Source organism: Hydractinia symbiolongicarpus, chromosome 10 (genome assembly GCF_029227915.1).
Source record: "Hydractinia symbiolongicarpus strain clone_291-10 chromosome 10, HSymV2.1, whole genome shotgun sequence".
NCBI classification, from domain to species: Eukaryota; Metazoa; Cnidaria; class Hydrozoa; order Anthoathecata; family Hydractiniidae; genus Hydractinia; species Hydractinia symbiolongicarpus.
The window spans coordinates 15,258,849-15,284,925 of NC_079884.1; the positions used below are offsets into that span (position 1 = coordinate 15,258,849).

Sequence of the window (26,077 nt, forward strand, 5' to 3'; positions counted from 1 at the left end):
TACGTATCACTTTGAACGGCAACGAAGTACAAAATATTAGCGACTACAATATCCTAGCCTTATATAGAGACTTGTGGCTACCAAAATTTTATAGGGACAACAACCTTGTTTTAGAGGGTATCAATCCTATCGACTGGACTATCCGGGTCCTGCAGGTCAAGGCAACCGACCATGTCGGGACAGATGAGGAGAAGGCCACCGTGGCGGCCTACAGCAACACTTTCTGCATACCCCTAGGAAAAATGTTTGATCTGACAAGGGATTTACCCTTTTATGCAGCGGGTTTATACGACAGATTGCAATTCGTAATACATTTTGCAGGACATGCTGACGTCTTCAAGGATGCTGGGACAGCAGCTTCGGGAAGTACGGCAGCCAAGCCAGCCGATGCCACCTATCGGATAAACAACATTGGGTTAGAACTTGACAAGCTCAGTAATAAAGGTCTCGCGAGCGCTATGATGTCCAGATATGCAAGATTGGCCCTGCTACGCGGAAGGATACTCCGTAACAAGGTGATAACCATGAAAACATCAGACAGTTCATACAACCTTCAAATTGACACACCCTCAAAATCGTTTAAGGGTGTCTTAACGAGACGTTTCATAACCCTAAGATTGAGAAGATATCGGTGACGATGGAGGGCGAACCCAATGAACTCTGCTCTCACGCAATGTTACCCAAAGATCACCTCGAACAAGTCGTGAAACTATTTGGTAGTCACGACTCCAGCGTGACCATCGGGCAATTTTTCAATGAAACGTATGCCCTGTTTGTAGACTTTTGGACGTCTCCCGATCATACCCTACATGGTAGTGGAAGACATCTACAACGTCTAAGTGATGGAATTACTCCACATATCACTAAAAAGCAGACGGAACCGGAGATTTCATGGCTTACGTATATTTGCTCCAGGATGCGCAGCTGAATTTCCTGGACGGTAGGTTTCATTCCGTGGAGTATTAAATGACCACAAATTGTATTTGTCCTCAGGGACAAATACAAATCAACATGGGGGGAACAAAGAGATGCTCAAAATGTAAGCACTTTTTATCTTTGAATAAGTTTAGAATCAAGGGGAATGGTCAAACTACAAAATGGTGCCTCGAATGCCTCGATGTTAGCAAGGCGTCAACGGATCGTAATAGGTGCCCGCATCAAAGGGTGAGCGGATCGCAGGCGTCATAAAGAGGCTGTTGAAAAGCTCGATACAGCCCAGGCGGAGTGGATACGTAAGAGGCAGGCTAAATTGGACTGGTTCAACGAGGAACGGGAGAGGCAAATAAAATCAGGAAAAAGCCTGAGAGAATTAGACGATAGCAGATACCAATTTTATATCTCGGAAAAAAAAGCTCCATAATTGAAGGATTTCTACACCCCTTTAAAAACCCAACAAGATGGGGAATTGGCCTTCGTTGTTGGCTCATTGTCCCTGCTAGGCTTCGTAGCTTACAAATTTTTGTAACAACGTGCGTTTTTTGACATATAAATAAAGGATGTCAAAAGCATCACATATCGTTACAGAGGAGAAAGCCGAAAGGCTTAGTAATATATACTACACTCCGGAACATTAGTCGGTCGGACGGAAAGCCTTCAAATTACTCACGAATGAAAGTGTCTCTCTAAAAAGAAGGTAATTCATTGGCTATCCAGGCAACTGCTCTGGCTAAGACATATCAGGGGTCCAAAACGTATAGACCATTTCCATTTCACCATTACGACACCCAACGAAATGCATCAATTCAATCTACTGTACATGCCTCACAATAGGGTACATGGAAACACCTATAAATATATCCTGACGGGGATTGAGGTGGCTTCACGTTATAAGGTAGCAAGATCCCTAAGAACAAAGAAAACTAGCGAGGTCGCGGATATGATCAAAGATATCTATAAAGCAGGACCTTTACGATACCCCAAGATCTTTCAGTGCGACAATGGTTCCCAATTCAAGTCAAATGTGACGAAACTACTGGAGGATAAGAGTGTTGAGATCAAGCGGGCCACCACCAAGTACCATCATACGTTTACGGCCTTTGTAGAGTCCTACAATAAAGTCCTTGCCGAGAGATTATTCAAACCTCAAGATGCCCAAGAGTTGGTCTCTGGCGAGCCTAGCACCATTTGGGTCAAACACCTGTATACCATCGTCAAAAGCCTTAATAATTCCAAGACCGCCATGATCAAAATGAAGCCTGGCAAGGACATCAAGCTTTAAGATGTCCCACTTGCAAAAAGCGAAGAATATCCCGAAGAGAAGCCTCTACTCGAGGATGGTCTCTACCCTATCTTCTACAGCCCGGGGAAGAGCACACTGACTCTAAAAGACGCGCTACCGACGCCTGGTGGAGTAAAATGATGTATAGGTTGGATAGGATCGTGACAGATAGTCGTATGCTATACTATTTCAAAGACGGTCCCGAAAGGAGTTCATCTTGGAAGAACTCATGCAAGTACCGGAGGATGTTGAAGTTCAGCGATATCATGTGAAGGAGTGGTGATAGCGATCGATTTTTATCAAGGGGTGGGGTAGCACCCCACCCACTTTTGCGTACAATTTTCACTACCCGCAAGAGTAGAAAAAATCGTGTCTGAATGAAGGTGGACAGATCTGTCCACACCTATTCCGCGATTCTCACGAAGCCTAAAATGCCTGACCCTCTCCAGGTTGCAGCAGATACAGCCACGTTCCCTAAGCCAATTATAGTGAGCAATTGAATTGGAGGTTTCGGCCAATACTAAATGGGTAATCAACAAGCTTATTACGTGTTTTTTGTGCTACATACCCCTGTTGTTCACAGATCGCAACGTATGGCCAGGGATCATCATTACTCTTTTGAATTATTACCATACTGTTATCCTTGCCCGGATCTTCGAGGTGGGGCAGGGCACGTTGCTTCAGCTCTTCAATCTCATCCCCCAAAACCATAATTTGGCTATCTCTGTCCTCGATTTCATCATTTAGGAAGGCAAGGGCCCCATCCTTCTCAATAATGGTTTCCTGCAATTTTTCCTCCCCCTTCCCGGCTAGCTATTTTGTCAATGCCACAGCATTGACAAAATGGCTAGCCTGGTGTAACCACGGGTTGGCCCGGGTATGCCCTCTATTTCTCCCCTTGATATTGTCATATGGCGAGCAAGCCCATACTTCCTAGCGTTTTGAATACAGAGAAATCTCTCGACTTCTGCCCTTTTGAAGAAGGGTTGCCCTGTTTATCGAACAAGGTCACAATGGCTCCTGCGGGTATTGCGTTGAATAGGGTGAGTTGCGACGACATTTTCTATATACCAATGCTTGGTCGGAAGATTTTATAACGGTCAATCCCAAATTTTCCAACTCCTAGGACGATCAAGACTTACAAAAAGGCTCGCATGCCTGGAATTTTTCAGCTCAACTTTGATCTCGTCCCAGTCTGGGATGAGAGTCGTTTCCTCGTCTATCATTTTCATGTCACTTTTTTCATGGGGATATCATAAAACCAAGGCTTTCTTCTGCCTTCTCAAAGTTTTTGGTAATGCCGTATAGCTTTGTGTTAAGAGCCACAGGCTTTGCTTGCGATGCCTACCACTGATAGCTAATTCAATCAAGGGATGCCTTTTTTATCGAGGCTTTTGTCAGATATCATGTCATCAATCACGAAAAGACTCTCCTCACCCGCCAATAATGAGGACAGTTTCTGAATCCATTCGAAAAGTTGGTCTTTGGAGTCTATCAGGAACACATAGCTATCCTTCCAAAGTGAAGCCCTCTCCAAATAGGTGGCATTCCACCGTAGGGTGGGGCAAAGTATCACTATATTGTGATAGTGTCCCTAGTATTCTCCTTCAAGCATATCCAGGACTCGCTGTGTTTTTCCAGAAGACGTCGGACCTGTAAAGATCGCCGTATGCGGGACTCTTACAACATCCATTTACTGTTACTCACCTTCGGGTATACTCCAAAGCATGACCCACATACCCATGTACCCCCGTGGTTATTCACCAAGGACCCCCGGCAGGCAGGGCATAGCTTGGTCCCTCGGGCCTTGTATTCGAGGGGTGGTGGAGTACATATTAATTTACCTTCAAGGCATCGCGTTGCGGTATCTTTCAACAAGCCCTGCCTTCTCCGAGCTATCCCCGATAAGTTCGGTATATTGACTTATAATCCGGTATGTCAATAGGTCATAGAGAATCAAGTAGTTTTCATCCTGTTCAAGCCCCCAAATTTCCCTATCAATAACAAGAGGGTCTATTTCAACGTCGTTGTCCCTATTCTTAGGAGTCGCCTGCCTTTTTTAGTTTTATCAAGGCAGTCTATGCAACTATTGCCCTTAATTTTAAATTTGTGTGGCGGTAATATATTTTTTCATACCCTACAACATTTGATCTCCATTTGTTAATGCATACTGTGCCCGTCGTAATGCATTAGTGACCTCAGCAAGCGTTGGGCGGTTAAAAGTTTCGTCGTACCTTGTTATTCACATGTCTCTCATAATTTTCCCACGTGTAGCCCTCATTAAATTGGGCTTGAATATGATCCTGTAGGAGGATGATCAATTCATATAGGGGTTGCATATAGATGCGTTGTTTCGTCGTACCTTTAAATACCCTCCCAAAATCAAGAGGCAGGGAATGCAACTTTTTGTCAGCTGCCCTTTGCCCTTTGCCTTGAATTGGTTTAAGGGTAGGGTTTTTAGACATTTATAACACTGCTTAGCATTCCATTATTTATTTGTCTTTATGACATTCTCTCTTTATTATATGGAATTTTAGCATTGTTCGACGATTTAATAATGGTCAAAACTAACGCGGTTATTTCCTTCAAGGGAATTTCCCTCTTTACTGCGCATGCGTTGATTTTTTGATGAATATTAGTATCCTTAGGGAAATTCCCTTGTATGCGCGTTGATTATTAGGGAATTGCGCTAAAATCCCGATGACGTCATTACGGTGACTATTAGGGACTATGTAGATTAATACGGAATGGTCTTGGATGGGGGTGCTGGATTAATAGGTCTTGGATGATGGATGCGGTGACTATTAGGGGATTGTCGTTGACTTTGCTGGGGATTGCCGTGACATGCGCACGCCACTGCGCTAGAACATACATTTTCCTATCTCTCGTGTTCTTAAGCATATTATAAAATTTTAAAGTAGGACTGGATTGTGTCATGTCAAGCTTCCGCATGATTACTACATGCTTTGTCAGACCCAAACGCGTCCCCAGGACTCTTTATTACTATTTTTCCTGGCAATCCTGTCTTTACTTTGTGAGAAATTTTCACGCCATATAATAAAAAAAGTTGTTTGTAGCTGTAAATAAAAAGCACTGGTGGTGAAAAACTGAATTAAGATAATTGAACTAAAGTATAATTCATAACCAATATATACTTTAAAAATTCTCCTTTTTGGATTGTCAGTGATTGATTGGATGGTTAAGGCGCACACTTTTTTTCCTTAAAATTGCGGTATTGAACGACCGTGGGCCAACCGCGATTTTTTTTTATTTCGCAGACCTATTTTAGATTTTCTAATTTAATTTTATTTTCTGAGATTTACTTCGCGTTTGGTGGGGAAAAATATTTATCACAACGCTTATTTTTGGAGATTTTGAAAATTTTGTGAATACCATGGTCGGAATGGACAGGTTAATGACGTCATCAAAAAACCTTTATATCTCTGCACCCGTTTGTCAAAAGTACACGATCCTATACATTTTCTTGATCAGCGTTTCAAGATCTATACGATGAAGGCAACAGGCATACAAATTTCTGAAAAAATTTTTTTGGTGTTCCGACAGGTCTCTGCTGACGTCAGCAAAATTTAAATGACGTTTGTTTTTCTCTGTTATCCTGCCTAAGAGGATTTTTCCACGGGCCTTATTGACTAGTCTATATAATAATACGCCAGTTCCGTGTCTCTGTGACAGGCAAAGTTGATATGCTTATTATTCTTTGATGTCGCCGAAAGATGCATGTTTAATATGTTAAATTTTCTGACGTTACGGCGCGAAGTCAGTAACACTACTTTCACGTCAATATCCTATATTAAATTAATGAAGCTATTGCAGTGCACCTAAAACTTTGAGGCCAAATAACTTGGAAACGAGGTGGTGACGTCAATAATTTTTCGCCGCGTGGGTAACTAGGGACCATCTGGGACCAATTTGTGTAAGTTTCTCAAACCTAGGTCCCAAAATCCGTTTCGGAATGGACGGGTTGATGGCGTCATCAAAAAACCTTCAAACTCTAATATCTCTGCAACCGTTTGTCAAAAGTACATGGTCCTATACATTGTCTTGATCAGCGTTTCAAGATCTACACGAGGAAGGCAACATATATAAATTTATAAAAAAAACCTTATATCTCCTTTTGCGTTTCTCGAAAACATATCATCCTATACATTATTTTGATCAGCGTTTCAACCTCTGCACATTACAATAAAAGAATAAAATAAATTTCTCTAATTTTTTGGGGATCTTCACTGCTGACGTCAGCAAAACATATAAAGCCACCTATTTTTCCATTGTTTTTCTGCCTTAGTGGATTCTTCCACGGGCTTCATCGACTAGTCTATATAATAATACGCCAGTTCTGTCTGTTACTTTTGCAAAGTGGATGAAATTTCTTTGATAAAGTCTATAAAACATCGCCTATAAATTTGTTCTGTAAATTAGCAAACTTAGCATTATTGACGTCAAAGGAAAATATATTAAGATTAGTGAAGCCATTGCATTGCACTTTTAAATTTAAGGCTAAATAACTTGGAAACGGGTGGAAATAACTGACGTCATCTCCTGCGTGGGTAACTAGGGGCTACCTGGGACCAATTTGGGTAAGTTTTCCAAACCTGGGTCACCGAATCCGTTTCGGAATGGACGGATTAATGACGTCATAAAAAAACCTTTAAACCCTAATATCTCTGCATCCGTTTGTCACAAGTACACGATCCTATAAAATTTTCTTGATCAGCGTTTCAAGATCTATACGATGAAGGCAACAGGCATACACATTTCTGAAAAAAAAATTTGTGTTCTGACAGGTAGAGATAGGAAAAGGCGGATGCTGGGACAGCGATTAATATGTTGTGCCATTCCACGTCAAATTATAGACCATCCACGTTAAATCAACGATAGAGGAGTCAATAAATCCATGAGCACTTTGCCACTTTACGTTAAATTATAGAGCATCCCCGGTAAATCAATTTTATCTGTCCAAAACCCCCTCACTCCCCCACCCCCTCCCAGTCCCATGGGTCCCTCCCCACCCTCCCCTGTCGTGTCCTATAAATTATAGTGATATGTGTTTCTATAATGACCTTTGGCGTCGTACAAAGTATCTTTACTAGAAACAAGTAAAGATGATTGCAATGTCGCAAGGTTTAGCGCCACATAATGTCATAACTGAAGAATCGATTTTGATGATTATTCTGAGATTGTTTGAGACCATTTGATCTGATAAAGGCATCACCCTTCCAACCATAATCCTTCAATTCAACACAAAGTCTTGCGTGCAACCATGTCTTATATTTATTTCCTATTCTATCTTGAACCTCCGCATACATAGATTTTTCAGAAAGAGCACCAGGTCCCGATATTTCCATCTCTTTCACATATTTAACAAGGTAAATATCGTTTTTAGGCAGCTCTCTCCACTTTATGATTGGAGTAACTTGTTCTATTTTTTGTTCAAATTCTTCAACTGTTGGAAAATCCATTGTGTTTATATTCACGATTATATCTCTTTATACCACTTTCAAGATTCTATCGGAAAGCATACCATATACCAAATGCTGCTGTCAAAGATAAAATAAGAGCGATCTTCTCATCTTCATGTGTACTAACACCGGTACTACTGGTGATACCAGCGCTACCGGTAATGTGTTTATCTGTAGTATCCACGTGGTGTACGGTAATGTGTTTATCAGGATGATCAGGATGGATATCAGGATGATCGGAGGTTACAGACTTCTTTTTAGTTATCTTTTTATGTGATTCGGTTGTTTTTTCGGTAACATTGACCTTTCGATTAATACCAATGGTAAGATCTTCACCAGATATCAAAATCTTGTTGTTGTAACCCACCACACCCGTCTTAATTCTGAGATTCATGTCACTAGGTATCATATAAATACCTTGTCCAACCGAATAATCAACCTTACTTGAAGCGTAGTTTAACGTATCCTGATAACGTTTAATGTCCTCCTGAATATCAACCCTACGGTTAACAATGTCTTCAAGGTTATTCATAAAAACTCTTTGGGCGGTCAGAGCACTTGAATCATTACCAAGGATGGAGGAGCGTGCTGAGGCCTGAGAACTAAGAACAAGATAGGCATAGGCCCTAACACTGCTTGAGATCTTCACAAGGCCCGTTTTTGTAAATCCATCGGATTTTTCCACAATCCACCGCGTCATGGAGTCGTTAGTGAAATAACTCAACCCGGGAGTTGGATAGTCTTTACGTCTTTTTTGATATGAACTGAAAAAGTACTGACCTCTGTATTTCATGGGGTTGGAATCAACATCATACTCGCCACAGATTTTTAGAAATTCCTCATTTGAATAGGGATTATCATATTGATTAAAACTATTCTCAAAGGGTAGAGGTGTCTGCAGGCGCTTAATGATTCGTCTAATGTGATAATACACATGAAAACGATATATTGACCTGACCATAGATCTACCATCCTTAAGGTGTTCGGAACTTACCCCACAGGCACTTGAAGCGCACCAAGTGGCAAAATTTAGCTGGGTTTGCCATAGTCTAAAAGGTTGCTCATTCCAAATTTTCATACGTTGCGCGTTTTGACTAAGTTCATAATTGGTAAAAATATTAGGAAAGGAAGCGGGGAAAGAGCCATTTTCGGACACAATAATGGTCTGTTTGTATAGATCCCTAGCGCCCAATATTTGAAGATCCAGCCCCCCATTTGGCTTATATGCCGCATTCGGGTTATATTTGAAAATGTCATCCATTCTTTGATTTAAATATATTCACAATCTCTAATATAATAATGTATATCACAATAAAGGACGTAAATAGCGAGAAGAAAATCTATTTGTATCAACCGATAGACAACTCGCATGGTACAAAGGAGGTTGCGATCGTGGAGACGTTTTCAGACAATGTCACATATGTGGTTGCAGATCCAATAGATATACTCTTGGTTGATGGAGTTACCAAGGTTAGGTTACTACAGGGTCAGCACTACACGGGGAGGGAGTTGAATTCAATCGTGAGAGGTGATGTAAAATCAACACAACTAGCTATAAAATCTAAGTTGGGTAAAATATTCAATCTAGGGGGTATAACGGAACTACATTTTAATCTTAATGAATTGGATAATTCATTAAATCTTAAAGATGGTGAATATAGCAACAACCTGATGACATATCATATATCCGAGTATGGTGATTTCACATTTAATGAACCGAAAAACCCACAATATAAGAAACTAAAGAAAGGTTTACTTCAATCACTTACCATGAGAGTCACGGGTCAGGATGGTAAGGTGCTATGGGGTGGTATGAAGACAACAGTTACCCTACACATAAGAGATACGGTGGACGGATGATACATCTAACGTAGCATTAACCGAATTAAAGTAAAATAAAATAAAAGTAATATGGAATAGCATGGAATACGGGAAAAAGTTAAACCCAGAACGTTCACTTAGAATCGCACATGGCGTAAAAGGAACGCATCAAAAAGTAATTGTCACTCACAACCCAAGTGAGATTGATCAGAACCAGTTACTCCTGATTAGGTTCCCTAATTTAGGTAACGATGATGTCATTGTTCCGGGTACTTCGAAACTTAGTTTCGACATTGATCTCGAGTCAAAAGCCGACACGAAGAGAACATTGGTCTCTAACATAGGGAGGGCAATTGTTAAAAAGCTAGCTATCAAGTTCGAGGCTACCGAGATTCTGAGCATTGATGACTTTGATCTTTTCGGGTGCTACAGAGATTTATGGCTGACAAAGCATGAGAAGGGGAACTCAATCAGACAGGGTATCATATCCGATGATGGTTGCACGGAAAATTGCATGAAACTGAGAGTTGGAGCCGCGGATAAAGATACATCGGAGGTAGCGGACAAAGCAATCTATGATGCGTATAAAAACAAGTTTACCATACCTCTGGATTTTGAAATGTTGGATAGCACGATCCCATATTATCAGGCTGGATTAGGTAATAGGCTGTGTTATGAAATAACATTCAACAATTATGACAGGGTAGTACTATCAACACCTACCAAACCTTCCGGTTCGGCCTCGGCACCGGCACCGGATGCTAAATACAAAATCTCCAACATATCTCTCGAATATGAGATTGTGACACAACCCACACTTGCCAGATTCATCTCAAATGAATACGAAAACATGGCTGTACTTTATGACAGATTTCTGAGACATAGACAAATTAGGGTGGATAAGTCAGACACAACGTGGAATTGGTCGTTCAATACACCATGCAAGTCCCTGAAGGGTATATTGGTTCTGTTTAAGGAAGAGAAAGCTTACAAACGAGATACAGGTAAGTTCTACAATCCCAAGATCAAAAAGGTATCCGCAATAGTTGAGGGTAAGCCTAACCAACTTTTCGCTCAGGGAATGCAACCGTTTGAGCATTATGGTGAAATTTGCAAGTATTTTGCGGAGGGCAAGCAAAGGGATGGCAATGCCGGTGAAATACAAAAACATTTGCAATTACATGATGTGAAGGTCGCGGACTACCTAACCACGAAATATGCTCTATGGCTGGATTTCAGAACCATAGATGAAAACTCACTGCACGGGACCGGTCGACGGATTGAAAATGCGAGCGAGGGCATCACACTGCAAGTTGAAAAGACGACCGAGGCAGCGGGATCCTTAAACGCCTACATATATCTAATCATGGATGCTCAATTAAATATTCAAAACGGTGAAATTATGGATGTACTATATTAAGATGGACTACATGAAAGATCCTCACACGGCACTATTCATCGGTCCAACGGGCTGCGGAAAATCCAAACGCGTTGTAACGCTGCTAGAGAGTGAATACTTTGATCACTTCGATTTCATTGTGATTATATGTCCAACATTAAGATGGAACAAGACATATATGTGTCGAAAATGGTTCTGGAGGGATAAATATGTGATTCTAATTGAGCCCATGGGTATGTTGTATGAATGGATCCAAAAGATGACGGATTTCTGTGCCGGATACAAAACATTATTCCTGATCGATGACATCATCGCGGATGAGAAACTGGACAAAAAGAGGCAACCACTGCTGGAGCTGGCCATCAGCGGTCGGCATCGAAACCACACCATGTGGCTACTCACACAATCATACACCGCGATACCGAAGAACTTACGAAGGCAGGCAAAAATGTTATATGTGTGGTATCCGACATGATCTCGCAACTATCCACGAGGAGAATGATGTCATTGAATCATCAGAGATCCAGAAGGTTAAGGAAAGGCTAAAAGATGGCAAATATACACATTTAGTCATGAGGATGGAACATCCAAGAACCCACGTGATTTGCTAGATTGGGAGTTTTTTGTTACAAGAGTCTTGTAACAAATCTATAGAAAAACTACAGTACTATCCTAATGATAGAATATACAAATTTCATATTACTGGTGATAGCTGTAGTGCTATTGCTGGTATTGGTTAGTTTTTGTCTTTTTTGTATTAAAAAATACCTATCGCTATTGAAAATGGCTGAAAACGCAATTGATAACCTAATTTTTATTGAGGACCAACCGGATGATGGGAAGAGGCAAAAATTGCTCGAGTGTGTGCTGACCGGAAATAGCAAGTTATATCTTGGGAAGATGTATACGGAGGCGGAGATCCAGAAGCTCAAGAATGATGAGGTGGATAAACTTTTCACTATATACGAGGCTAAACTGTCAGGTCAAATGGTAAAGTCTTTGGGACAGTCAATAATCCACATGTACTCCATGGGCGCCTGTACAGCCCTAGGTATAAAAAATCAAAAAGCGCTGAGTGATGACCTGGAGAATGACCCATTCCTAAATTCGGCACTCCAAAGGTTCACATGTGATCTATATTATAAGTTCGGATCACTACTATCACCAATCAGTGTAGGTTTAATAACAGGTAGGCATTATATCGCGGGAAAAAATTTAAACAATATCGATACGGATACTAAAGATGTCGGATACTCCAGTTCAGGTGACAACGAAGAACCCTAAAAAGGTTGAGGCCGGTAAGAGGCTGGCCGAATACAATCGTAAAAATAGGGAAGAATATAAAAGATTGCTCATGGCTCAGACGGAGGCACAGTCAGCACCTCAGACACAAACCCAGCCGACACCTCAGACACAGTTGGAGGATCCTAAGGATATTGTAATTGAGGATTCCGTGACAGATGGTCCTAAAAACGGTGGGGTGAACTACACAATAATGGGTGGTGGTGTGATAGTTATGGTACTAATTGGTGCTTATTTCGTTTATAAAAATAAGGACAAAAATATTAAGGTGAAGGGTACCCCACCAAGTTACTCAGATATTAAAAAAACTATGAGAATAGGTAAACTTGAAATGGAATAAAGGGATAATATCGCGATATTATAATCTCGAAGTATATAAAACATGGATAAGAAAAGTATAGTCAACGATATTTATAAAGCATCGGTCGTATGCGTTTTCGCTGTAGGCTATTCAATGCTCGGGAAAAAGGTATTAAAAATGACACCACCATCAATTCAGAAGTTTGACCTGGAAGATACCGGAAAGCTTGTAGCAATAGTCGCTGCAAGTGAAATGTCAAGAGAATATCTAGTTAAGCAAAAAATTATACCTGAAACTATAAATATATAATGTTGAGAATACTGGAATGGTTGGTCTGGGTTTTATGTCAACGTAAGAAAGTTGAGAGGATTTTACCAAAGGTGGAATACAAGGATACCGATGTCATAGACTCCGAAGCTATCGTATTAAAATAACGCCACTAAATTATACCGGATTATATAAAACATGGCTTCAATTGCAATGATGTTGGGAGGTGCCTTCGCGAACGCTTTGGCTTTCACCGGATCAAGCTACCTCTTTTCAAGTTTATCAAAGGATAGGATAGATAAGGAACGGAAGCGACATGATCTTGCCATAGAACAGCTACAAAAGGCTCAGGTTATATGGCAACGTAAAAGACAAGAGAGGGTGGACTTTATCAATAAGCAGCTCAGACTTGAGAAGAAGGCCGAAGGGAAATTCACAGAGCTGGATGATGCGATGCGCGAATATAAAAAAGTGTTTGGGAGATCAACTCTCACGGATATTCCGCGCGAACCCGTATTGAGCGACTTTTATACACCCGGCAATGGCCAGCATGAACGGGAATTGGCATTTATCGCGCTAAGCATGATCGGTGTCGGGGGTGTCGTGCGGTATTTCGAAAAATAGTACGATACCGCAGGTATTATGTTACATGTGTCATGTAACATATATTCCAGATTCCACTAACGCTTTGTAACCATGTAGGTGTATATCAGACCTCCGATTCCAACTATCAAAGCCCACAGGTTTTGACTCAACCAACCGACGGCTTCCTTTGCTCTATTTAGGATCCATGATACGATGGATCCAATTATACCCGGTAGGGACGCGGCTGCGGCACCGGCTAATCTACCCAGGAGAGATCCCAGCGCGCTCAGCTTGTTCTTTATCCACCGCCCTCGGTTTTTTCATGATTTTTTGTATTACCGGTGGATGACCCCCCACCTCCGGGCGTCAAAGTTTCAACCAAAAGTCCGATAAACATCCCGAATGCCGTTAGTACACTGACAACGGTGATACCCTGCTCACGGAATAGCGTTCGTATCTTTTCACCCAATGTAGTTTCTTTGCTAAGTACCTTGGCGATTGTCTCCTTTATGCTTTTTATCTGGGTGTTAAGTTCACCCTTGAGGAGATTGATGGCATCCTGGTTGGCTTCCAACTCATCGTTTAGCATTTCCAACCTCTCGGCTACCTGCTCCCTCTGTTCATCCGTGTATGACGGATCTTCCAACTCCTTCAACTTCATTTGTTCCTTATGGATGTTGTTCTCGATATCTACCTTTTTGGCGGTCGAGAGTTGGAGACTTCCCCGAATTTTTTGCACCGAATTATCCAATCCGCGAATATCCCGCGGGTGATATTCAGCTCTAAGTGCACCATCATCGACCAGCGATACCAGGTCCTCCGCACTGTTTACCACATCTCCAGACATAGTTTCTAATTCTATATCAGTCGCATTTTCTATTTTATCCGGTGACGGTAGTCTCTCTTCTATTTTGTTTAGCCTAGCGGCCTGTCGGGGGGTAATACTACCTTTCGGTATATCAAACCCCAAACTGCGCAGCCTTTTCTTGCCCAGTAGATCTGCAATGGTACCGGTAGACCTTAGAGATCCACCATGTGTCAGCGGTCTGTCATCACCCTTGTAGTATAATTCACCGCCACGAATCTCAAACAGATCGGTATGTATCACGCTCGGGTTCTCGTTTGGATATTTAGTTAATAGCACCTCATAGAGTGATTTAACCCGCTCACTAGTAACTCTAGCGCGTTGAGAGGAGCCTCCACCGAATGATGTCTCCTTTTCATCAGGTGTGTGTATCTGTACCCGTGTGCGTTCCTTCGGTACCAGGGGCGTGGTTTCATCGGCACCCTCATCGGTTTGACCATGGTCCCCAAATGGATCAATGTCAATGTCTGCCATTATTTTATTTAGAGGATAGTTTTTTCTTAAGATAATAGAAATGGCCGAGCATTCTAGTCCTAGAGAAATGTTTAAAACAGATATATCCAATTCCCAACTTGAGGAGCTGCTTAAATTACGAGATAAGTTCTATGACAGGATAGACAAATACGGCGGATCTCTGATCATATTGGCGCTTATGGAGGGTATATCCGAAACCGTGGCCGTTACCAGCTCGATAGCGACCGCAGCGACCATTATTAGAAATTCGCTAGGGCTCGGTGGGTCACCCACCCGTGGAAATTACATTCGGAATTCGGGTATGTGTCTATTAAGCTCTGCTTCCTGTGCGGTTACCACCGAATATGTTAAGATATATCGGGAGAAACTTAACAAAGTCAGAGCCTCATATCGCGTTGTACAAAATGCCATCGATGTGTTCGATAAAACGTTACCAAACAGCCTGTACATCTGTAGAGCCGATTTTGAAAGTTTGTGTGATACATATCACAGAACTCTCGAGGATCTGGATAAACTAGATATATGTTATTTAGAGTAAAGTTTTTTTCTTTGTAGTAACCAATGGCAGAGATTTATCCGAAGCTACCCACCGCTCCTGAGTATTCGAGCGAGCGGGACAAGTTTAATACTAATACCGTGAACTCTCAACTTGAGGAGCTTATAAAATTAAAAGGTAAATTCCAGTCAAAGGAGGACAAATACAACAAGAAATTACACAGACTTGTGATTCTAAATGCCGGCGCCACGGCCCTAACCATCACTTCCGGCATAGGTTCGGTGGTAACAGGTGCTACACTCATTGGGATACCCGTTTCTGTCGGAATGGGTGCCGTAGCACTGTCGGGATCCATTTTCACAGGTTCTATCACAGCCTTGATTAAAAGATATCAGAGCAAACTTGACAAAGTCATAAAATTATATGATGTTGCAACATCTGCTATTGCTGTGTTTGAAAACTCATTCTCACGGGCGCTGAATAATGATGACATTAGTCACATTGAATTTCAAACCCTGTGTGGTATATACTACGAAGCTCTGGACAAGATGACGAAAACCGACAGAAAGATGGAGAGCGAAACGCGCAACCAGTTTGAAAAAAGTCTAATGGCCGAGGTTCAAAGCCTCAGAAAGACAGTAAATCAGGAACAAAGTTAGTGATGTGTGCATGTACGCCGCTCGCATATTTCGTGTGCTATTTGAAAAATTAATATTTGAAAGTAAGGCGGTTTGTGACATTATGTGGCGCGATCGTCCCGAGCCATAGCGGCCCTATCTGCCGACCGCCCTGTGCGATCCCCGGCATCATCTTTACCAGATACAGGTAAAGATACTTTTTATGTATCGTCTCCCTTTTTCACCAACCTTGCACATAATCAGGAGGTAATTCTGTATCTTCAGGTATTAACATCAATTCCTCTTTTACAAAAGCCCGTCTGGGTCCGTCTTGAACATAGTACATTACACGGTTACCAGGTTGCGCTATTACCTCACGCAATCTATATGTGTTTTTCGACCATATTCTATCGGTTGCCCGTCTCCGCCCATCATCATGCTCTTCACCAGGTTGTAGTAGATATCTATACAGGCCATCTTTAGGTAATTCTACTTCAGGTGGATAATTCTCTCGTTTAGCAAGAGGCACCTCTTTCATTATAATAGCATCTTTTGGTTTCATACCAATCATCTGCGTCTTTGTATCGTTTAGCCTATCAATCAGTTTATACAGATGCTTAACCCATGTAGATGATACCTTTTCCGAATCATTCAGTTCTTGAGCATCTTGTATTTTGAATAAATTTTCGGCAAGTATCTTGTTCAACGCCTCAACAAAAGCTGTGTGCGTATGCTTATATTTTGTAGTCGCCCTTTTAATTTCAACCTTATGCTTCTCCAACAATTTTGATACATCTGCCTTGAATTCTGAACCGTTATCACATTGGAAAGTTTTCGGATAAGTTAATGGTCCTGCCTTGTAGATGTCTTCAATCATAGCGGCAACCTCTTTGGCTTTCTTAGTCCTCAAAGGTCGGGCTACTTTGTATCTGGAAGCAGCATCGATTCCCGACAAAATGTACTTATATTTATTACCATACAGTATGTCACCGGGCATGTATAATAAATCGAATTGATGTAAATCATTAGGGGTGGTAACTTCATAATGTGGTCTTTTAACATGTTTTGGAGCGGGTAAATGTACTTGCCAAAATGCTTGTTTTGATAGCCACTTCTTAATCTCCTTTGGCTTGAAACCGAATCCTCTTAAATTCTGAACAGCCTTTTGTCCTTTCCATAAATTTTGAGGTTGATAGTAAGTCTCTTGAAGTTTAGAGTTTGACATGTTTTATTTATGCACACCTTTATTTATCTCCTTTTTGTTATGATGTGGTACGATAAAAGTGCTTAAAGTTTTTTATATTTATATTTATATTAATATTAATATGTCAGACATGAATACCACACCAGATTACAAATTGATGAAACTGAGAGAGTTGCGAGAGGTTGCTAAATCCCGTGGGGTGAAGTATATTGTGGGGATGAAAAAGGCTAAACTGGTTGAGGTGATTGAGAAGAATGATCTCGACCCATCCTACACCATCGATCTGGATACTAAGAAGGAACGGTACGGATACTGTTCAAGGTGGAGGTCGGACAACAGGGAGGCATATCTAAAATCTCAAAAACGTTATAACGACAAGAGATCCAAGTGATTGAGCATTTTTTTGTTACTCGAGCGGGTAACAAATGTTGGTGGGTGGGTACCCATGGTGTACCGGTCACGGCCCTCCGACAAGATTTATAAAAAAAGGGTTAAAGATTTTGTAATCGTATATCATACACAAGCATGACTTCGAGAAATACCGTTGTTGAATTAAGAAAACTCGCTACCGTGTCAGCACCGGTTAGACCGTTACCCGTGCCAAGACCCACCAGACCAGTACCAGCGCCGAGACCAAATAGACCAATACCGATGCCTAGACCCGTACCAGCACCGGTTAGACCCGTACCAGCGCCGAGATACAAATCTCTAGAGGCGTTTCTAGGATCCGGTGGATCTATACCCGTACCAGCACCGAGACCGGCACCGAGACCCTCGAGATCCGGTACTAGCCAACAAGACATGGATTTTTTTGAAGAGCAAGAAATGATTAAAACCAGACCTATTGTGAAAAGCAAGTTGATTGAATGGAGAGACTGGTTGATAAATCATGTACCTAAGGCTATTAAGGATAAAACAACAAAAGCTTTCAAAACCATGAAGGATAAGATCATGGGTTTTTATAAAAAGGGCAGTGGAGAGGAAGATGAGGAAGAGGTGAAGGAAGAGGAAAACCCCTATACCCCTATTGAAGAAGCATTTGTAGGTTCATACAAACGTTTCAAGATAAACTCAGATGGTGGGAAGAATGTCTTTTCTAAGAAAGTTTTTTCTAAAAAAGGTCGAGCACGTCGTCAAGAGGTTGATGAGTGACGTGCTCGGGCAGAAGAAGTCGCTGAAGACTCAGTCGACCCTGTGGGTGAAATGGGTAAAGGAGGACACCAGCTCGACCGATGCCCCGTGTGTATATGTCGACAAAGCGTTCAATAGTTATATGGAGATACTACATGCCCATGGTGACATTTCTGATGTTTTTGATCGTATGTGTAATAAGATAATCGAGCAGATTGAAAACCCTGCTCCACCCGCCAGCGGATTCACAATCGAAAGGATCTTACATATGCATGTGGACTTTCACAAACTAAAATTAACTAGAGGTAGATCTTACTTGCCGCTACCCAAGAATTTCAGTGGTAAGTTCTCCGTGATCAATCCCAAAAATGAAGATGATGAATGCTTCAAATGGGCCGTTTTAGCTGCCTTATATCATGATAAGATTGATAATCATCCTGAACGAATCTCAAACCTTAAGAAGTTTGAAGACAAGTGCAATTGGGATGGTCTATCTTTCCCAATGGCACTAAACAAGATAGATTTGTTTGAGAGAAGGAACCCTGATATCGCTGTGCATGTTTTCACAAAAGATGACATAGAGGGTGTCTATATGTGTCGAAAGTCGAAGCATCTTGACCGGGATGAGACGGTTGTTTTGTTTTTACTGTGTGAAGGGGATAAGAGGCATTATATCGCTGTTAAGAACCTGAGCGGTGTCCTGAGCAAGGTCAACTCAAAGCATAAAAATAAAGAGTATTATTGCTTGAATTGTCTCTCTGGTTTTCCAAGCGAACAGAAAAGGGATGAGCACTTTGAGTATTGCAAGAATAACGATGCTGCTAAGATTCAACTCCCTAAGGAGGATAGCACCCTAACCTTCACCGATGGTAAGTTTCAGCTCAAGGTTCCATTCATCATTTATGCCGATTTCGAAGCTTTTACACAAGAATTGCCCGAGGATGAGAGAAAAGGCGGATCATCAACCGAGAAAGTTGGTAAACATGTCCCAACCGGATTCTGTTGTTATAGTAAATATGCTCATGGTGAAGTTCCCAACCCTCTTAATCTTTACCGTGGTGAGGACTGTGTTCCGCGCTTTGTGGATCATGTGGTTTCTGAGGCGGAAAGGTTATATAACATGTTTCCTCAGAAAGAAATGGATCCACTGACGGATGAGGAGCGTGACGTTTTCAATAGATCCGAGGTTTGCCACATTTGTATGAAGGAATTTGATGATGATGATGACATCAAGGTTAGGGATCACTGTCATTTCACTGGTAAGTTTCGTGGAGCCGCCCATCAGGAATGTAATCTGCGATATAAGGTACCTAATTATATTCCGGTTGTCTTCCACAATCTGAGCGGATATGATGCGCATTTATTCATTAAGGAGCTTGCAAGGAAGTACGGAGAGGATGGTATGGGTGTAATCGCAGAGAATAAGGAGAAATATATCTCTTTCTCGACCGATGTTAAGGTTGGCGAATATATTAACAAAAATGGTGAGACTAAGGACAAAAAGATAAAGCTAAGATTCATAGATTCGTTTAGATTTATGTCTAGCGGCTTGAACAATCTTAGTGCAAATCTCGCGGGTGTTAACAACATCAGATGTGATGAGTGTAGCTCAGGCTGCTCGTTTGAATATATTGATGAAAACTATATTGCTCACGGGAAATGTGGTGAATGCGATGTCGGTTGCAATAGAACTCTTGATAAGCAGAGTTTACTTGAAAAGTTCCGTAATATGCACACGGGAAACGATGAGCAGTTCAGGTTGCTGTTGAGAAAAGGTGTATACCCATATGAGTATGTTAACTCATTCGATAGGTTTAATGAAACTGAGCTCCCGTCAAAGGATGACTTTTATAGCGAGCTTAACATGAGTCACATCAGTGATGCTGACTATGAGCATGCTCAGAAGGTTTGGAAAGCCTTTGATATTAAGGATCTAGGTGAATATCATGACATCTATCTCAATACAGATGTTCTATTGCTCGCCGGTGTGTTTGAGACATTCAGAGAGACGTGTTTGAGATACTACAAACTAGATCCAGCGCATTTTTACACAACTCCTGGATTAACTTGGCAAGCATGTCTGAAAAAGACCGGGGTTAGTCTAGATCTATTGTCTGATATTGAGATGGTCACGTTCATTGAAAGCGGTATTAGGGGTGGATTGTGTCAGGCTGTCCACCGCTACGCCAAGGCCAACAATCCATATATAGGCGATATGTATAATACTTCGGAAGATACAACCTATCTGCAGTATCTTGATGCTAACAATCTGTATGGATGGGCTATGATACAGAAGATGCCCACCGGAGGGTTTGAGTGGGTTGATGACGTTAGTAAATTGCCCGAACCCGTACCGGCACCCTCGAGATCCGGTACTAGCCAACAAGACATGGATTTGTTTGAAGAGCAAGAAATGATTAAAACCAGACCTATTGTGAAAAGCAAGTTGATTGAATGGAGAGACTGGTTGATAAATCATGTACCTAAGGCTATTAAGGATAAAACAACAAAAGCTTTCAAAACCATGAAGGATAAGATCATGGGTTTTTATAAAAAGGACAGTGGAGAGGAAGAGGTGAAAGAGGAAAATCCATATACTCCTAGAAAAGTTGTTCACGATCCTGTAACCAACACTTTCAATCGTGTGGTAAACTCTCCTAGGACGGGGAAGATAATGGTTTCCGATTTCACATCCGAACTTATTTCAAAATTAGCCGATGAAGATGGTGATAGGGGGTACTTCCTTGAGGTTGATGTTAGTTACCCACGGGAACTTCATGATTCTCATAACGACCTTCCTTTCATGCCCGAGAGGAAAAAGATTAATGGTGTTGAGAAACTGACACCATGTCTTTCGGACAAGACAAACTACATCATCCATATCCGTGCGCTTGATCAGGCGTTGAAGCATGGTCTTGTTCTTGATAAGGTTCATAGAGTCTTGAGATTTAATCAGAGTGCGTGGTTGAAGTCGTACATAGATTTTAACACTGATTTGCGTACTAAATCAACTAATGACTTTGAGAAGGACTTTTTCAAGCTTATGAACAATTCGTTCTTTGGTAAGACAATGGAGAATCAGCGTAAACACAAGGATATACGCTTGGCTACGAAGAAGGATCAGTATGAGAAGCTGGTGATGAAGCCAAACTTCAAGGGTAGCACATGGTTCTCGGAAACACTGATGGGTATAGAGATGTCCAAGATCAAGATCAAAATGAATAAGCCGATATACCTGGGACTGGCAATTCTCGACATGTCCAAGATGATTATGTACGAGTTTCACTATGATTACATGAAACCGAAATATGGTGATGACGTGAAACTGTGTTACATGGATACTGATTCATTCGTATACCACATCAAAACCAACGACTTTTACAGAGATATCGCCGATGATGTGTCTGCGAGATTTGACACATCGGGGTATGATAAGGAAGATGGTAGACTTCTACCATTAGGTTTGAATAAAAAGATCATTGGGCTGATGAAGGACGAGTTAGGTGGTAAGGTGATGACTGAGTTTGTAGCCCTAAGAGCTAAGACCTATGCATACAAACAACTATGTGGTAAGGAGGATAAGAGGTGTAGGGGGGTGAAGAAATGTGTGGTAAGGGAGACCATAGGTTTCGCTGATTATAAGAGATGCCTGTTTGAGGGTGAGAACATTTACAGAACCCAAATGACATTTCGATCTATTAAGCATGATGTTCACACAATAAAAACAAATAAACTGGCGCTCAATGCCGATGATGATAAACGCATAATTTTGGAAGATGGTATTACCACACTGGCTAGAGGCCATTATAATTTATGGGACACGACAGGGGAGGGTGGGGAGGGACCCATGGGACTGGGAGGGGGTGGGGGAGTGAGGGGGTTTTGGACAGATATCGTTGATTTAACGGGCATGCTCTATAATTTAACGTAAAGTGGTAAAGTGCTCATGGATTTATTGACTCCTCTATCGTTGATTTAACGTGGATGATCTATAATTTGACGTGGAGTGGCACAGAATATTAATCGCTGTCCCAGCATCCGCACTTTCCTATCTGTCAGGTCTCTGCTGACGTCAGCAAAATTTAAATGACGGTTGTTTTTCTCTGTTATCCTGCCTAAGTGGATTATTCCACGGGCCTTATCGACTAGTCTCTATAATAATAGCCGTCGTCTGTCTGTCTCTGCGCGGACCCCCGCTGAGTAAGAAAATGATGTTACGGAAACACGAATATCAAACACGATATATTTTTATCCACTTTGTTGCGACGGGTAAATATAAAGCATTGCCAATTATAGAGCGGTGTAAGTTTGTTACGAATTTAAGAGATTGACAGACCTGGCCCCTATACTAAATCGGCCGTATATGATCAACAAAGAAAACATTCGCCGAAATACCTCACTCAATAAACGCATTACCACAAGGAAATTTTGATAAAGCTATGTGGTGTTGTTTGTGACATTAAAATAAAAAAAATTAGATACTGCATTTAATTGTAGAAAACCTTGTATCCATTTTGCCGCTTATGGGTTCACCGTCAGGCACTAAAGGCTAGACGGGCACTGTTTATATCTTTCTGACAAACCACGGATGGGACCCAGCGACCCGCGGCATCAGGTAGCGATGTATGAACATGGAAGGAAGGGAAATGCAAATTTTTTTTGGTTTCTGTTGCTTTTTTACTAATGAAATCCCATAAGGGCACTTGATACACCCAACTTCTTCAGAGTTTGTAGGGGGACACGGCACAAAGGAACATTTGCAAAGTTGGTCACTTAGTTCTTTCAAGTTCCCTGATTTTTCCTTTTAAAAGTTTGGAACACAAATTTAAACATTATATAGCTATGTAGCTAGCTAGCTAGGAATGCAATGCAATGTTTACAAATGTATGGATTTTGTGTATGCTAATGTTGGTAGAAAAAAGCAGAACTGTCCTGGTTGTTGTTGTTTCCCAGCCTGTTTGTAAAATGGGACAGAAATGTTACCAGAGGTCAGCAAAAATGTACTCGTTTGTGTACATTTATACATTTCATTTATAAATTAGACACAACAGTCAGGGAAAACTTTTATTTCGTGCTTTCAATCAAGATATATATATATATATATCTATATTATAATGCCCGTATACGTCTGTCTGTCTGTCACGCAAAATGGTAGCTTAGCTGCGACGGGCGAACCCGTGGATTTTTCACGGGCTAACGACTAGTCTCTTTAATAAAAGCCGTATTTTGTCTGTCTCTGCGCGGACCCCCCGCTGAGTTAGAAAATCGTGCTACGGAGACACGAATATCAAATGCGATATATTTTTATCCACTTTGTTGCCACGGGCAAATTTAAAGGACGGGCGAACCCGTGGATTTTTTCACGGGCTAACGACTAGTCTATATAATAATACGTCAGTTCTGTCTGTCTGTGACTTTTGCAAAGTGGATTATATTCTCAACTATTTTCTCCGATAAAGTGTGTAAAACAAAGCCCATAATATTGTTCTGTAATTTACCAAACTTTAACGTTAAAATAATATTAACGTCAAAGAGAGTATATTTAATTAATGAAGCCATTGCAGTGCAGTTAAAACTTTGAGGCCAAATAACTTGGAAACGAGGTGGTGACGTTAATGATTTTTCACTGCGTGGGTAACTAGGGACCACCGAGGACCAATATGGGTAATTTTCCCAAACCTGGGTTTCCAAATCCGTTTCGGAAGGGGCGGGTTGATGACGTCATCAAAAAGCCTTCAAACTCTAATATCTCTGCAACCGTTTGTCAAAAGTACATGATCCTATACATTTTCTTGATCACCGCTTTAAGATCTATACGATGAAGGCAACGGGTATACAAATTTCTAAAAAAAAAAATTTGGTTATCAGCAAAATCTTTAAACCCTTATCTCATTAACCGTTCATCAAAGGGAATGATGATCATATACATGCACTTTAAGCTGTACACAACAGAGGCAACGAAAAACAAGGTTTTAAATATTTTTTTGTGGATTGGTTGTTGACGTCATAAAATCCAAATGACACTTCTCTTTTTCATTTTTATTATGCCCAGTGGATTTTTCAACGGTTTTTATCAACTAGTAGTCACATATAATGAAATTTGAGTTTTTATAAGTTTTTTCGAGATGACGGTATTAAAAAAATTAGGGATATTTGAATTTAAGGGCATTTTAGTATTTTTCTAAATAAATTGACAATATTGAAGATTTCAAAGGTAACGCCACGAGCGGAGAACAAGTTATTTCTGCAACCATATAGCATTTTAATGCATCTTTAAATAAAAAAATGGGATAAGCCATATAGTTTTGAACAAGGAAAATTGAGGACATTTGAGGAGAAAGTTCTTCAAAAGCCCATTCTAAAAGGGGAATTGAGAAGACTTAAATATTTTAAGGTGTGGCAATGCTGGTAAAGCATGGTGACCACAAAAATTAAACCTTAATCCTGAAATTTGAGGATTATTTTAGAACTGAACGATTAACCATGCATAGATTTCCAGACTTAAAAGCGTTAATCTTTTTTAATCTGTTTAGGCTTTCTCTGCAAGCATTTAAAAACAATTTCAACTTTTTGTCAACATTCCAGGATTTTTCAGGACAAAATCCTTTCCGGGATTTTTCAGTAATTTCTAGGGCTGTCACCATGAAGATAGAAGGGTAACAAGAAGCGTGATTAACTTTCATTTTTAACTCCTATCGCCCCTGACCCTTCTTAGCGGTTTTAGAAGAACATTGAATTGGCACTTGCAACAGGTAGTCGGCCTTGATTGACACGTAATCACGTATAAAAACGTAGTAGTGACCGACTTTGAACAGTCTGCAATGGATTGCATGCAATAGTCACAAATAGTTAATGGATGGAACAAAATGGAAAATGTTGGAGAGTTGCCACTCTTCTTTTATAGAGTCAAATTTGAGATTTGGGGACTTTTGATGAGAATTTTACACTTCTTTGAGAAGATGATGAGTTTTCATATTTTTCTAAAGAGATTTAGAATGTTAGAGATTGTGCCAAAGTGACGAAAGATATAATGCTGCACAAATGTAAAAATTTTAAAATAAAAACAAGCGATAGGTTGTAAAAATAAAATTGAGGAGATTTGAGGGGAAATTTTTAAAAAAATTCACTTTTTTAGGAGACTTTCCTGAATTGAGGAGAATTGAGGATTTTTAAAGAGGGGTGGCAACCTTATTGTTGAACCAACGTCGTAAATAAATTAAATGGTTATCCAAACTTTAAAATAAATCTTTCTGTGCAGTCTTCATTTTAACAAAAAAGGCGTTAAAAATATAAACCACCATTTTAAGATATAACTAGTTATAATTATAATTCGAATAAATAGGCAAGCATCTTTAATATGTAAATATATTGATAAATGACAATCTAGGTTTCAAATGCTTGTGAAATCTTTGCTTGATTTTATACACGTGTTTTTTCAAAGCGACTAAAATCTGCAAATTGCGAAGCAACTACAGGATACAAACAACAAATAACTTTTGAGTTGCGGTGTTTTTTTCAAAGTACGCTCGCATTTCGGGGAATAACTCGTCTACAAAATACGCTAGCACATATAACTTAAGATTGAAAGACATTTCTGCAGTCATAAACTATCACGAGTATACTTTTAGGAGATTTTAGGTTTTTTTTCATTTTTTAGGGAAGTGTGGCCACGCTGATTGAGAATAGCGATAACTTTCGTAATAGGTACACAGGTCGACCAGAAAAACACATGTATATATATAGACAGTCGACGCTTGTTATCTCGAAAACTGGCTATCTAAAACTTTCATTATGTCGAACTATTATTTTTCCCGGTTCCTTCAACTTTTCAAGCAACTCCAGGAAAAAAACGAATCTCGAACCAATTACTTGGCCCCTTGAACAGTTTTGCTCGTTATCTCGAACTTTTGTTCGAAT

The 26,077-nt window shown here is 40.6% G+C and overlaps 1 protein-coding gene across 1 annotated transcript in view; it reads right to left on the reverse strand.

Annotated features, from left to right (window-relative positions):
- Window positions 1-18,105, reverse strand: part of LOC130612479 (COMM domain-containing protein 9-like) — an 82,517-nt gene extending 64,412 nt beyond the window's left edge. Inside the window, exon 1 of the mRNA XM_057433799.1 lies at window positions 18,096-18,105. The gene's annotated coding sequence lies outside the window, so the exon portion shown is untranslated. The remainder of the gene's footprint in view (window positions 1-18,095) is intronic.
- Window positions 18,106-26,077: the final 7,972 nt, after the last annotated feature.